The following is a 13068-nucleotide window of genomic DNA, read 5'->3' on the forward strand; positions in this document are numbered from 1 at the left end:
AAGGAGCTCAGAAAGTAACCAACTGTGACTAGTAATAATAAGATATATAGAGATTAGAAACGCATGTGCAAACATCTCAATGTCAATTGCATAAAAATGAATTTTTCTGTATGAAACTGTGTATTTTAATAATGAAATGGAGATTTTTTTAAAGGTTGAAACTTCATTTAATTTTATGCCTTGTAGGGTTTATGCTGAGTACAATATTGTATAACTGTATTAACTCAACTGTAAACCCAAATTTACAGCCAGTTTTGAGTGAGATGCATCTTAGCTCTGGAAATTGTTGTTGAATGTGTCAATGCTATTGTAATGGAATGCTTTTTCTAATTATGTGTTTATTAAATAAATAATTAAAAGGAAAATAATTAAGTTGGGTGTGGTAAAAAAATTTAAAATAAATATAAAAAAAAGAAAACCACTATCAACATTTTCATGCTGGGATTCTGTCTGGCTTGAGCTTACATGGCCTCTTAGTGAGACGAATCTGCCTATGCTGCAGTGCTCACAGATTCGCACTAATTACAAACCTGTTACAAATTGGAAGTGCAAATGCCCTATGACCTTCTGGAATAACTGTGGTAATGATGCATAGGGCACGAGACGACCACTACTGTGCTTCTATTTGACCCCAGGTATAATGGGGTGTATAATGCTAAGCTGAGTTACTGACCTCCAGTTCAAGAGCTTGTATGCTTCAGTCACACCTGGAATAATGACTGTTCCACTCCCTGCCCTATTCACAGTCAACACCACATGTGCATCCTGAGTATGAATTACTATGATTCCTTTCCCTAGTCGGTCTTTTGTAGTGTGCAAAAATTGGGCTTTGTTCTGCCCTCTTTATTATTTTCTCTGCCTCCCCCAACACACTCACTCTGAAATAAATAAAGCAGTATCTCTGCAGAACCAACACTTTGTAGATTTCCAGAACATGTCTCCATGCTCATATCTTGTCCCAGGTACTCCTGATAATCAAGGCACCGGCTGACATACAAAGTCAGAGCAAATCATCTTTATCTTTCATAGAATACTCTGTCCCTCAAGAACATGGCCGTTAGTTATTCACCATGGTCATTATGCTAGGATTTGCCTTCATAAACAAACAGAAGATGTACTAACCTCAGCCTGAATTCTGCCTTTTGCCCATACTCTCTCTGACTGCTGAAACCAGAAAATCTAAATGCTTGGATAGCAAAGGGCCATGAGAAGTCACAGCTTTGCTCTAGGACCCACTCCGACTGTTCCCACCTTTCCTCTAACCTGGACAAGCTGTCTTGGTAAGAATACTTAACACTTCCAATGGAAGGACGTTGACTAGCTCACTGACTCTAACTCATCCTGCAGATCCCAGACCAAATGTTACTTTCCAGAGTAATCCCTCTCTAACCCTTCCAGAATAGCTTAGCTTCCAGATGCTAAAACTTGACAGGACTGTGTATTTTTCCCATATATATATATTAGTCCACTTGCAACTAATCAATCTTTATGATTATTTATATCACTTACCAGTATATCTCCAGTACCTGGCATAGAGCCTGGTACATAAGTGGTGGGAGGTGGTAGTGTAAAGAAGCAAGAATAACCAGGCTGACCTGTCAGTATCACTGCATCCTGGTGTACAGCATCTATGTCCTGCTACTGCAGCTGAGCACCCCAAAGAAAGACCGAAGGGGCTGTGTAAAAAGACAAAGCCAAGCTGAACAGCAAGCCAGAGAGCTCTGCAAGGTTACCTGCTCAACCCGCTCCTCCAAAGCAAGACCCAAGCCTAAAAGGCCCCTGCAAAGAAGAGGAAGGGATATCCAAAGGGAAAGAGGGAAGAGCTGAGGTTGCAGGTGTGGGATAACCCTGCAGAACAGGGAGATGCCCAACCAGACCAGGCTCAGAAAGTTGAGGGTGTCAAAGAGGTCAGAGGACAGTGCGTTTCTGATAACTGTGTACTGTGCTGTCAATACAGTTTAAAATATTATTTTCAGCAAGTTTGATATACATGCAGAATTCTCCTTTACTATTTTTTGAGCTATGCTGTGCACACAGAGCACTTTAGTATTTGGGGGCGGGATGAGGCACAGACAGAATGTCTCCCTGGTGAACTGGGATGAACCAGCTGAACTGATGTGGGTTCTCATGGTGGTTATGAGAGACCTCCTCTTAGTCCCCAAGTGGAGTGATCCCCTGATGTTGACACATGTGGCCCCCTAGGCACAAATGCTTTTGACCATGGGAAAAGTCAAATTCATTTTTAATGCCCTCCTTTTCCTTTCCATCATCAATATACACTTAAGTTCCTTAAAACCAGAGACTCATTAGGACCTGACCTCTAATACTGGCTTTGCCAGTGTGTCGTGGGTGATTTGGTCTATGCAGTGGCATCATTGAGATGGTGTTCCTCAGAAAAGCATGATTCCTTTTCTAAAAGGTCTTTAGCTAGATCATTCTGCCATTTTCATCTCATTTCTAGAAAGTCAAGGTAGGTAATGAGAAGTTGTTAAACTTCTCACTCTAAACCTTCCCTGTTCAGAGCACCAAATGAATATTTTGTTGGAGTTTATTGTGGCTTCCTGGTTTTGGTAGTCCTCACATAAAGGGAGTTCGAAAGTTGCTATGTGCTGTTAATAAGTGTTTGTGGTCTGCTTGGAATATAGTTTATGATAAGTATCTATAATAAAGCGGGATACTGTTTGGTTTGAAAAAGAGATGTTCAGTAAATATTGTTGAATGAATGAATGAATGAATGAATGAATGATTGAATAAATAAATAAATAAATAAATCAATATGAATGTGCTTCTGAGCCTATTTATTTTTTAAGTTGATTTATTAGTTTTATTTTATGAGCGTTAAATAAATAAATAAATAAATAATCTTAAGTTCCAGGCCAGCTGGGGCTATAGGGAGACCGTATCTCAAAAAAATAAAAAGAACTTGTTTTTCATTATTAGGAGACATATTTTACTTTTCTAAGATTATTTTGTTCTATAGAAATATAGGCCTCTTTTTCTATCCTAAGAAGGGTTTGATGGCAAACAGTTGCCCAGCATGACCTTCCCATTGTAGTCATCCAGAAATCATGAGTCTTTCTCTCCCTTCCTCACTTTCCCCCATCTCTCTCATATTTTTTATTATTAGAGAATCAAACCCAGGGCCTTATGTGTGGAAGGCAAGCACTTTACCACTGGGCTATATCCTCAGAACTCAAAGAAAGATGCTTTGTCTGTGATTTTACATCTTGCTGGTTTCTCTGACAGAGTTACCAAGGGCATGGTATCAAACTCCAAAGGAGAGGGAAGTAATACAGGACATCATCTAAATACTGTTATTGGCATTAGACTAGTACTTGGGACTGACATGTGTCATATGTTCTTGAGATCTTGGCCAAATCCCTTCAACTCTTTACTCTTGCCTCTCATCTCCAGAAATGAAATTGGACTGGATCAAATAAAGGCACTCTATATATCTGTAACCCAATATATTTGTTTATAATTCTAGTCACCAGATACTCTTAAGAGACTAGAATGTACTCAGGCTGTGCTTAATCCACAAGGATATACAAAAATGGTCTTGCCTTCAAAGGAGTCAGTTAAAATGGAGGGGCAAAATAACATGAGATGCCTAGATCAGGGATGTGCTATTATCAACCAGTGGGCTTGTTATAACATAGACTGCTAAAATTCACCCCCAATTTCTGACTGGGTTGAGTAGGCTGGACTTCTGTAGTTTTAACAAGCTCCTGGATAATGTCAATGCTGCTGGTCTGGGGACCATGCTTGGAGGACCATATTTATGTAAATGGTCAGAACAATCATTCAACCAACCAGTGCTAATCCATCAGTGCATCAACAGCATAAATGTCTAAAAAAAGGAGGGCATAGAAATGGAATTTATAGAGACTTCATTATTACAAAGCTGTGAAAATCTCTGCCCTTCCCTCTCCCTGATCCCTCATACGACTCATCTCTAACCAAAAATGATAGATACACCCAGAATTAATCAAGCTGTGCCTTCCTATTTAGATCTTTGGGATCTGGAGGTACTGCCTCCTCTGTAGTGGAGTTTCAGCCGACTCATTTCTGGGGGGTTCAGGGGGTCACTAACACAAAGATCAGTGTGATTCCACTTCCTACTGAGAGCACACCAAGAGCTAGTGATCAGGAGATGCAGAGTGGAGAGGTTAACCCTCCTTGTCTGAGTTTTCATGTTCTCCTTGCCAGTGATCTGGCAGGTCAGTCAGACTTACATTGGAATATGTCTTGGTTGGAAATTGCAGTTGGGAACATAGAAAATTACTGATCCAGAGTGTTTACCTACAGAAGCTCTGTTTGCATTCAGATGGAGGTGAGTGAGTGTCCCAGTTCTGTCACCTATGAGTTACATGATCACTGATTCTGGCCCTCAGTTCCTTCATCTATAGCACAGGGACCGTAGTAATAATTCATGACCGTTGTGTTCAATGCAGTCTGTGCATTAACACAGGACTGATACCATATTAACGATTCTGCATGCTTCATTCTGCCACTGCCCTCCAGCAGCTTCTCATACTTCTTCCTCATATTTATTATCATGTTCCTGATCAATTTTATACATTGTCTTTGTGAATAATAACCTTAGTGTACACCCTTCAGCTACCTTTAGGCTGGGGCTATATGAGAAAGGTAACTACTGCTTAGAATTTTTTCAATCATGAGCCAGAGAGTAGGAATTAAATTAAATTAAATTCTCAATCAAATTCCCTTTTGACCACACAGCTTTAAGCTCCCCACAGCAGGCCAGAACTCATTCCCCATTAAAGGTATGTTAAAGGGCATAGCTCTGGTCTACAAATCAGCTTTACAAAGTAAGCATGTGATATTCTACTTCCTCTCCTCCCAGACAGATGCCAACTCTTCTCTGAATGAGGCAGGTCCAGATCAGCCTTATCACCAAATACTGGTTTCCAGTGCTGGCTCTACCAATGAGCTGTGTGATCTTGGAAGAGTTGGTTCTCTATCTTGCTTCATCATTCTGTGCACGGTAGTATAAGTGATGGAAATATTGTGAGGACTGAATTAGTCAGTACATTACCCAGTACCTAGAACGTGCCGAGTAAGTGCTGTGTGTTAGTCCAGCAGCCCAGTGTGTTGTACTGCAGTGGACCTTCATTCTAATACTCTGGCTTTGTTGAAGGAATCCAAGTTCTTCAGGATTGGAAAAGCTTCAGTCATACCCCTTCCATTTGTTCAATTGTAATATAATGCCTCTAATCCTTTCAGAGAATCTACATTTCTTCCATCTCTTTGAAGGCTATAGATGCCTGGCAATTCTCTTCTTACAGCAACACTTAATAAGACTTTCTAAGATATGCCTTTCATCCTCTTTGCCAAATACAGGACCTCATCCATAATAGACACTCACTAAATGTTTGTTGAATGGATGAACAAATACTTGCAGCTAAGACATGCAAAAGTAATTGTGGCATTATGCTGAAAATAAGGCGCCTTGTTCCTCTGTAGTCAGGCACTGGGGCCAAATTACCACATCACCTTCAAAAATTGTTCAGAATCAGTCACTCATAAGGAACTCTACAGAACTCTATTAATCATAATGTGATGATAAAACAGAAAGGAGAATAAAGGTGTGTCTTCTGCTTGGTGTCTTTGAATCCTTACCCTCACCCAAACTCTACATCATCTAGATAGAGTCAAAATCAAAGGGAACTCACCCCAACGCTCAGCTCCTGGTGTCTTTGTGAGCTATCAATTGCTAGAAGCCTGACTAGTTTGGAAACTCACATACTGCTAGAGAACACCTTAAAACCACCCGATGAAATCCTTTAGTATTTAAATACAACTCCAGCTCCTCAGTGTCGCATTAAAGACCTTCATTTAGTTCTCTCTGTATTCTACGGTATTTGCTTATTTGTTTTTCAGACAGGGACTTGCTATGCACCCCAGGCTGGCCGCAACCTCTGGATCCTCCATCCTCAACCTCCCAAGTCCAGAAAGAACAGGCATGTGTCACCACGTCCAGCCTCCTGGCTGTACCTCTTGCTCAGCTCTTGTATTTTCAGAAAGCCATCTCCTTTGATGGCCCCCAAGCGACACTTTTCATCCCGTGAGTCAGAGATTTGCAAGTTTTACTGCAGAGATCCAGACAGGACACCTGGCTTCTGTCACAGCAGCTCTTCCCGTCTGCATGGCAGTGGCTTTAGAAACACAAATGCAGGAGTTGGGCTCTTTTCCAATAAAGCTTTATCTGCAAAAGCAGCCCACAACTAGATTTGGCCTGTGAGCCATAGTTTTCTGTCCTCTCTGACACCCCTGCCTTTCCTGGCCCCCATTCCCACTTTGGTCTCCGTCAGGTATTTTCTCATTTGTTGCTTTTCTGGTCTGGAAACTAGATTGTGAGGGTTGACTCAGTCAACACATTATCTGGTACCTGGAAAACGCTAAGTGCTGTGTGTTAGTTAAGCAAAGCCAGCCTCTTGTTTTGCTGTGGGACCCTCCTTCTAACACTGCTGAGCTGCAGGAGCAAATTGCTTTGCTGCTCACACTATCTCAAGCACCTAGGAGAGCTCCTAGCGCATGCCTGTTCAGTGGCCCTTGAATGAACGAACGAATGAATGAACTACCTCATTGTCTATCACTTTTGCTGTTCTCTCTCCCTAGACCTTTCAATTCTCAAGAACATTCTAGGCCACATGTGTAAAGTATTCTCTCTCCTTATCTTTCTTGTCTTCCTTCAAGTCCCAGGTTAAATGCTACTTCTGGAGTAGCCGTTTCCGATCCTGTTTAGTCCTGTTTCCAGAAGCCCTGGGCATTCGGCCTCACTTTCTCCATAGCACTTCCTACAGTCCGGAATTCTGTTTGTACTTGATTTTGGCACGTCCTTCCCACTATTCCAGCAAGTTTCCCTGCCTCCTTAAAACCTAGAAGAGTGTATGACACAGATTTTCACTAAATATTTGTGTAGAACAGCGCTTTTTAAACGTTAATGTGTATGTGAATCACCTAGGGATCTCATTACAATGCAAATTCTGAGTCAGGCTGGGGGAAAGGCCTTGAGAGTCTTTGTGTCTAAGAAGCCTAGGACAAAATGTTGATGTTGGTTCGTGTTGGATCACGGATGGTACTTTGAGCTGTGGGAGGTCTGAATGTGCTGTGGCTGCTTGGCATATGCATCCAATTCTGGGGCAGGAAGAGGCCTATAAATTGAGGATCTCTCAAAGACCACCTGAAAACGGTGAGCCAAAGAGTAAAGCGAGAGGACCATTCTATTCTTAAAAGACAAGAGGGTAAGGTTGGATTTTCCTGAGTCATTTAAGTGGTTTTGGCCACATCTCCAGTTCTTCAATGAACAGGAACTGGCAACATTTTCCATATTAAATTTAACTTGAAAATGCTGACTCATCCACAAGGAACCAGAATGTGTCTGTCCTCATTTCACGTTCAGTTGGATTTTTTTTTTCCTTTAACTGCTTTATTGCATACATTAGGAGAATTGCCTGCCCCTCAGTGTGGTGACCCTGAGTGAACTTAAGTTTCCGCAGAGTCATGGACCACGCAGCTAGTGTAATATGGTGCAGACTTGACCTGGATACAGCCTCCTGCCTTATAACCACAAGGGAACATAGCCAGTAGGGATGCACAGAGTGATTACAGGCTGTGACTCGAGTGTGACTACCACTTAATCTTGATGTGACCTTGAGTACAACACCTACTCTCCTAAAGCTTCAGGTTCATCCTCCTGAGTAGGATGATAATGGTACCTGACTCACAAGGCAGTGGTGATTGAGGGAGGTAATTCCTGCAAAGAACATGACACGGGTCACAAAACTCCACCACAGAATATTGTTTCATTATTGAAAGTTACCTTGTACTCCAGAATTGACAAGATGACTTTGAATAGTAGATACAATTATTTTATCAAAATATTTAAAACATAAAAGGCGAGACATATTAAGTACTGTTTTATCTTATTTAATCTTGAAAATAAATCAGCAAAATAGATATTAGCATCTCCATTTTAGAGATGGGGAAACAGGATGTTAAGAAAGAGGTCACTCAGCTGGTGGCATCAGAGTAAGAGTTTGAGCCCAGGTCTGGTTACCTCTCGACTCCAGATCTTTGCTATTATATTGTACTGCCTTGGTAGTTTTCCATACATCTAAACATGCATTTAGAAGTCTCGACCCCAAAACATGAACTCTCTCTATCATAACACCAGCTTTTAGAGTAGTTTCTCTCCTGTAATGAGAGGATTTCAGGTGAGGGTCATCAAGTGTACTCCTAAGTCAGGTAATGTGAGGTTTTGAGCTCTGTTCTGATAGTATTGGTTTCTTCGTTTCTTTGTTTATTTTGCTTCTATGGAAACACTTTGTTTGGCATAATGTTGGCCCCATGAACATCACAGTTTTCACCATCAAAAATGCTTCCCGATGGCCTTGTTATCAGGTGGATGACTTCCCAGTATTTGCTGCCTGGTAACAACCTTCCCAGAATTTAATTGTATAAAACAATGATGGTTCTTTGTGTCAGAGATTCCAAAAGACCATAGAAGGCCATCTCTGTCTGCCGTATCCTGGGCCCACGGAGGCATCCTGTGGCTGAAGGATGATTGTGACACCTTGGGCTAAAGGCCAAACAGCATCTCACTCACTTGTATTTACATGAGGGATTTCCATACATGGGCTTCTTATAGGCTGGTAGTTGGGTTCTGAAAGATGGAGCCCTGAGTGGGTGACATCTGGAGAACAAGTGTTCTCAGCCTTCAAAGTCACATGGCATCGTTTTCTTAATACTCTATGGTACAAGTGTATAACAGAAATGCTCATGTTATGGGAAAAGGAATTAGACTACTCAGCTTGGTAAACAAGGGCACAGAATTGCATTATAGGATGGGAGATTCTATAATGCCAATCCTCAGAAAATACAGTAGGTTAGAACCTTTCACTCCAGCTTCTGGTTTCCATTATGAACATCAAACACCTTATGAGAGGTTGAAAGAGTCTCTGCTGGCCTCAAATATCATGACGATGAGAAGCAAGAGAAGCTGGTGAAGGACTTGCAGGCCTGCAGTACACAGTGCTCCTGCGAACCTGAACAGTAGTATTAAGCTTTGGAATTTCTAAGAGGTGCTTGTTAGGTGAAGGCAGTCTTAAAGTGAGACTTCTCTGCCATGTATAAGCACATAGAAAACTACTCTGTTAGCACGTACACAGAACTCAAAACCCACTGAGGTAAAGAACGTTCCGAGGACAGATGCTCACAGACAGGTTTCAGGATGGGAAATATAGAGTGAGGATTCAGGTCCCATTCTTTCAAACGGCCATAGGTGCTCAAACATCCTGTTTAAAAACACATTTTGTCAGTAAGGACCCTTTGTTTCAGGTGAAAAAGTTAAACATAGCCAGTGCTGGCTCCCGAACAGTTAAGTCCCTGCCAATTTCGGGAGCTTCAGGTGTGGGTGGATCCTGGAGCTCCAAAACTATCAGTTGGAGCTGTCTCTCTTCACCCCTTGCTTTTCTTTTCTTCCACTCTCCATCCTTAAGTTGACCCTCCCCATGAGGCCATAGACCAGCCACTCCAGCTGCACCCCATGTCTCACCACCAAGCTAAGCAGTAATATTCACATCCTTTCCCTACAAATGCACAGGTAACTGTCCCTGTCCTCTTCCATCTGGACTGAAGTGTTTCTGTTCTTAATTGAGTCCCTGCCCATTCCATTTGCGTCAGTCACACATGAGCAGGGAGATAAAAGCTGATGAGGTCTAAGAGGTGCCTTCACAAGCAACTTGGACTGAAGAGGTGGGAGATAAAGGGTTTACTAAAGAAATTTCAGAGTGGAGCACAGAATAGGAGAGTAATGGAGACTACTCAGAAACGTCAGGTGATGAGCGCATTCTCATTTTGCAGATGTACAGTCTTGTCTCTGGCAAGAACAGATCCTTATTCCATCTTTAGCCAGTCCTTCCCCCTGGCTCCCAGTGTTCTATTATTACATCTGTTCCTCCCTCCTTAGAGGAAAAGAGTTGACAAATTTATTCAAACTAAAGTGTGAGTCACTCAATCACCAAGAATCCTTGCATTCTGGCTTCTGCAATGAGCATGTGCTTTTTTGACTCATGTCTGCTGAACATTCACTATGTGATGGGCTTGTGCTAGGTAAGCACTTCGGACAGAGGGGCAAAATAAGACATAGATTAGAAGATGTATTAATCTAATAAGAATAAACGATTTCCATTTATGGGAAATGTAAGGTCATGAGAGAAAAAAGAAATTCAAAAGTATTTCCAAATTCAAGGAGACTGTAGAAACTGAAGCTGTTTTCTATCTCCCAGCCCCAGAGCTTTGACTCAGCAGGAGTGGAGGTAGACCCAAGAATCTGATTTTTTAAAGCACTCCCTTGAAGATTATTCAAGGCTGTGTCTTTGGTCTCATTGACTGAACCTGAAGGAATTATTCTGTAATGCCCCCACATTTCTGAAACCACCAAACGTCTTTGAGATGGGAGCAAATATGTCTCAGAGCAAGCACGACTTACCCTTGATAATACAGCACACAAATAGAATTTGATCTGGCCAGTTCACAAGCCCCCATTTCCTATATATTGGAATCTTCAAGGTGGCTAATGTTTGCTTATGATCACATGACACATGATAGCAGAGTCTCATGGAACCAGTCTCTTCACAGTAAAGGTTGCCACTGTGCATACCTTTGCTTCTCTGAAGATGTTTCATCGAGCTGTGCAAACACACATGGCTCCTGCAGGCCCAGGTGGAAGACTGAAGAGCGGATGTCCTTAGGGCAGCCTCCAACTGTCAGATGGCCTTTAATAAATACAGATCCCCACTTCCTTCCTCTTCCTTGGACCATTCCCAACTGCCATGTTTTCCACCATCTCTCAGAGCTTCCAAAGACATTAAGCTCTGGTTGCCCACAGTGATAACCAACTTAGAAGCTTTCATTTCATTGGCTTTCTTACCTATCCTTGTCTTACATCCTTCCACTAATGTTTTCTGCAGTCAGTTTCCTTATAAAGGATAACACGTTAATCCTTGTCTTAGGGTTATCTGCTTAGAAAGCCCAAAGTAAGCACCTATGTGTGTTTATTTGTGCAAGTCATGTGCTGTGCTTAACATTGTTCTTGAAAGTATCAAGTGCTAACAGTTGGTCTTAGCTTATATTACCAAAGAGTGGTTCCAATTAAGAATCTAAAGAATTAAACCCAGGGTTATTCAATATCTGTGACATACAAACTTGACCATGTGCTCCAGCCTATCAGGCTGGAGGTGAAGACCTTAAGACTATGGGTCTTACTGTCTTCATCATTAGCTCTGAAAAACAAAGCACCCAGTGCAAATCATACCACACAACTATTCTGGAGAAGACCGTGAGGAAGGAGCAGACGGATATTAAAATGTTATTGTACTAAAATAGTCAGCGAGAGTGCAAAGAGTGTGTTTATTATGCAGAACGCATCGGAGCCTGATGAGTTCTATTCTTAGGAGCAAGGCAAGAGTGGAAAAAGCCCAGCAAAACCCAGTCAGACCCAAAGATTTACTCCAGCAAAGAATATGTAGGAAACAACTTTGGGAGAATTAAGTGTTGATGCGTTCACTTCTCCCCCCTTCGCCTACTTTCAAATGATAACAGATGGTTCTGATGATAATTACAGAATATGTCTATTTATGGTGATCTGATGAGGATGGAGATCATTCCATTTTGATTTCTATTGATTACCCTCCATACTGATTCATGGGCTTTCAGAAGAGCCCAGAGAGTAAACAGGACTTCAATACTTTGATTCCTGACAAGAACAGGAAATGAAAAAAAAAAAAAAAAAAAACTTGTTGAATGAACAGGTAAGGAGGGAGCTAAAAATCAGTATTCAGAGAAAGCTGGAGGTTAATATGTATGTATGTATGTATGTATGTATGTATGTATGTATGTGTGAGAGAGAGGAAGACGGAGGTTAATATGTATGCATGTGTGAGAGAGAGAGAGGCGGAGGTTAATATGTATGTATGTATGTATGTATGTATGTATGTATGTATGTGTGAGAGTATGTATGTATGTATGTATGTATGTATGTATGTATGTATGTATGTATGTATGTATGTATGTATGTATGTATGTATGTATGTATGTTGTGCAGGAGAACTCTTGCAGACAGATGTATGACGTCTTCTCTCTATTTCTTCTATGACCACCAGAGAGAAATTAGGAATGTATTTCTACATGTACAGTTGAGACCTTCACTACACCCTAGAAGAAAATCACTGGGGAAATGTTCCTAAAGCAATCCTGCTGCACATTTTCAATGAGAAGTGCTGATAGATGTTACCTCTCTGAGACTACTTATTACTTTCAAGATTGTGTTGTGAGATCCATTCTTCTATAGCTAGGGGATGTGGCTGCTGGTAGGTTGACCATGTCCCAGTGGATGGCCCCACACCCATGCACATACAAGCAGCACTAACTGGACTTAGGGGATTATTAATAACAACAACAAAAATAGAGGACATGAAATTGAGATGGAGATAAAGTGGGACTGGAGGGGGTTGGAAGGAGAGGGCAGTGGATGGATCTGATCAAAATATATTGTACACATGTATTAAATTTTCAATGAAAAAATGAAACTACTTTGAAACAAAACCAACTTTGGCTAAGATGCTGAGTTTGAAAGCAACAGAAAACTTCAATACAAAGTCATTCACTGACTGCCAAAAGTACAGGAAGAGCTGAGGAATCAGAAAGATGAAACAGTGTCAAGAAAGAGTGATGCTCTGGGGATCCTGGATGAAGGAATAAATGATCAAACTCATGGACCACCGCGTCTGGAGTGAATGGGTTTTACAGCCCTCACGTCACTCATCAAAGTTCAGAAATACAGGGACCATATATATAGCCATGTTGGATCACAGCCTGACCTCTCAATCAGAGGACAGCAGGTGTCTAGAATAACAGATTCAAAAGGTTAAAAAGCTGGGGAGAAAAAATTTCTCCAAAGAAAAATTAAATGAGTAGCAGTGACTGAGGACCAGACTGGAGGCCTTGACAAATACTAGCCATTACTGGCATGATTGACAGGGT

This window comes from Nannospalax galili, unplaced genomic scaffold (assembly GCF_000622305.1).
Source record: "Nannospalax galili isolate Female #2095 unplaced genomic scaffold, S.galili_v1.0 scaffold91, whole genome shotgun sequence".
Classification (NCBI taxonomy): Eukaryota; Metazoa; Chordata; class Mammalia; order Rodentia; family Spalacidae; genus Nannospalax; species Nannospalax galili.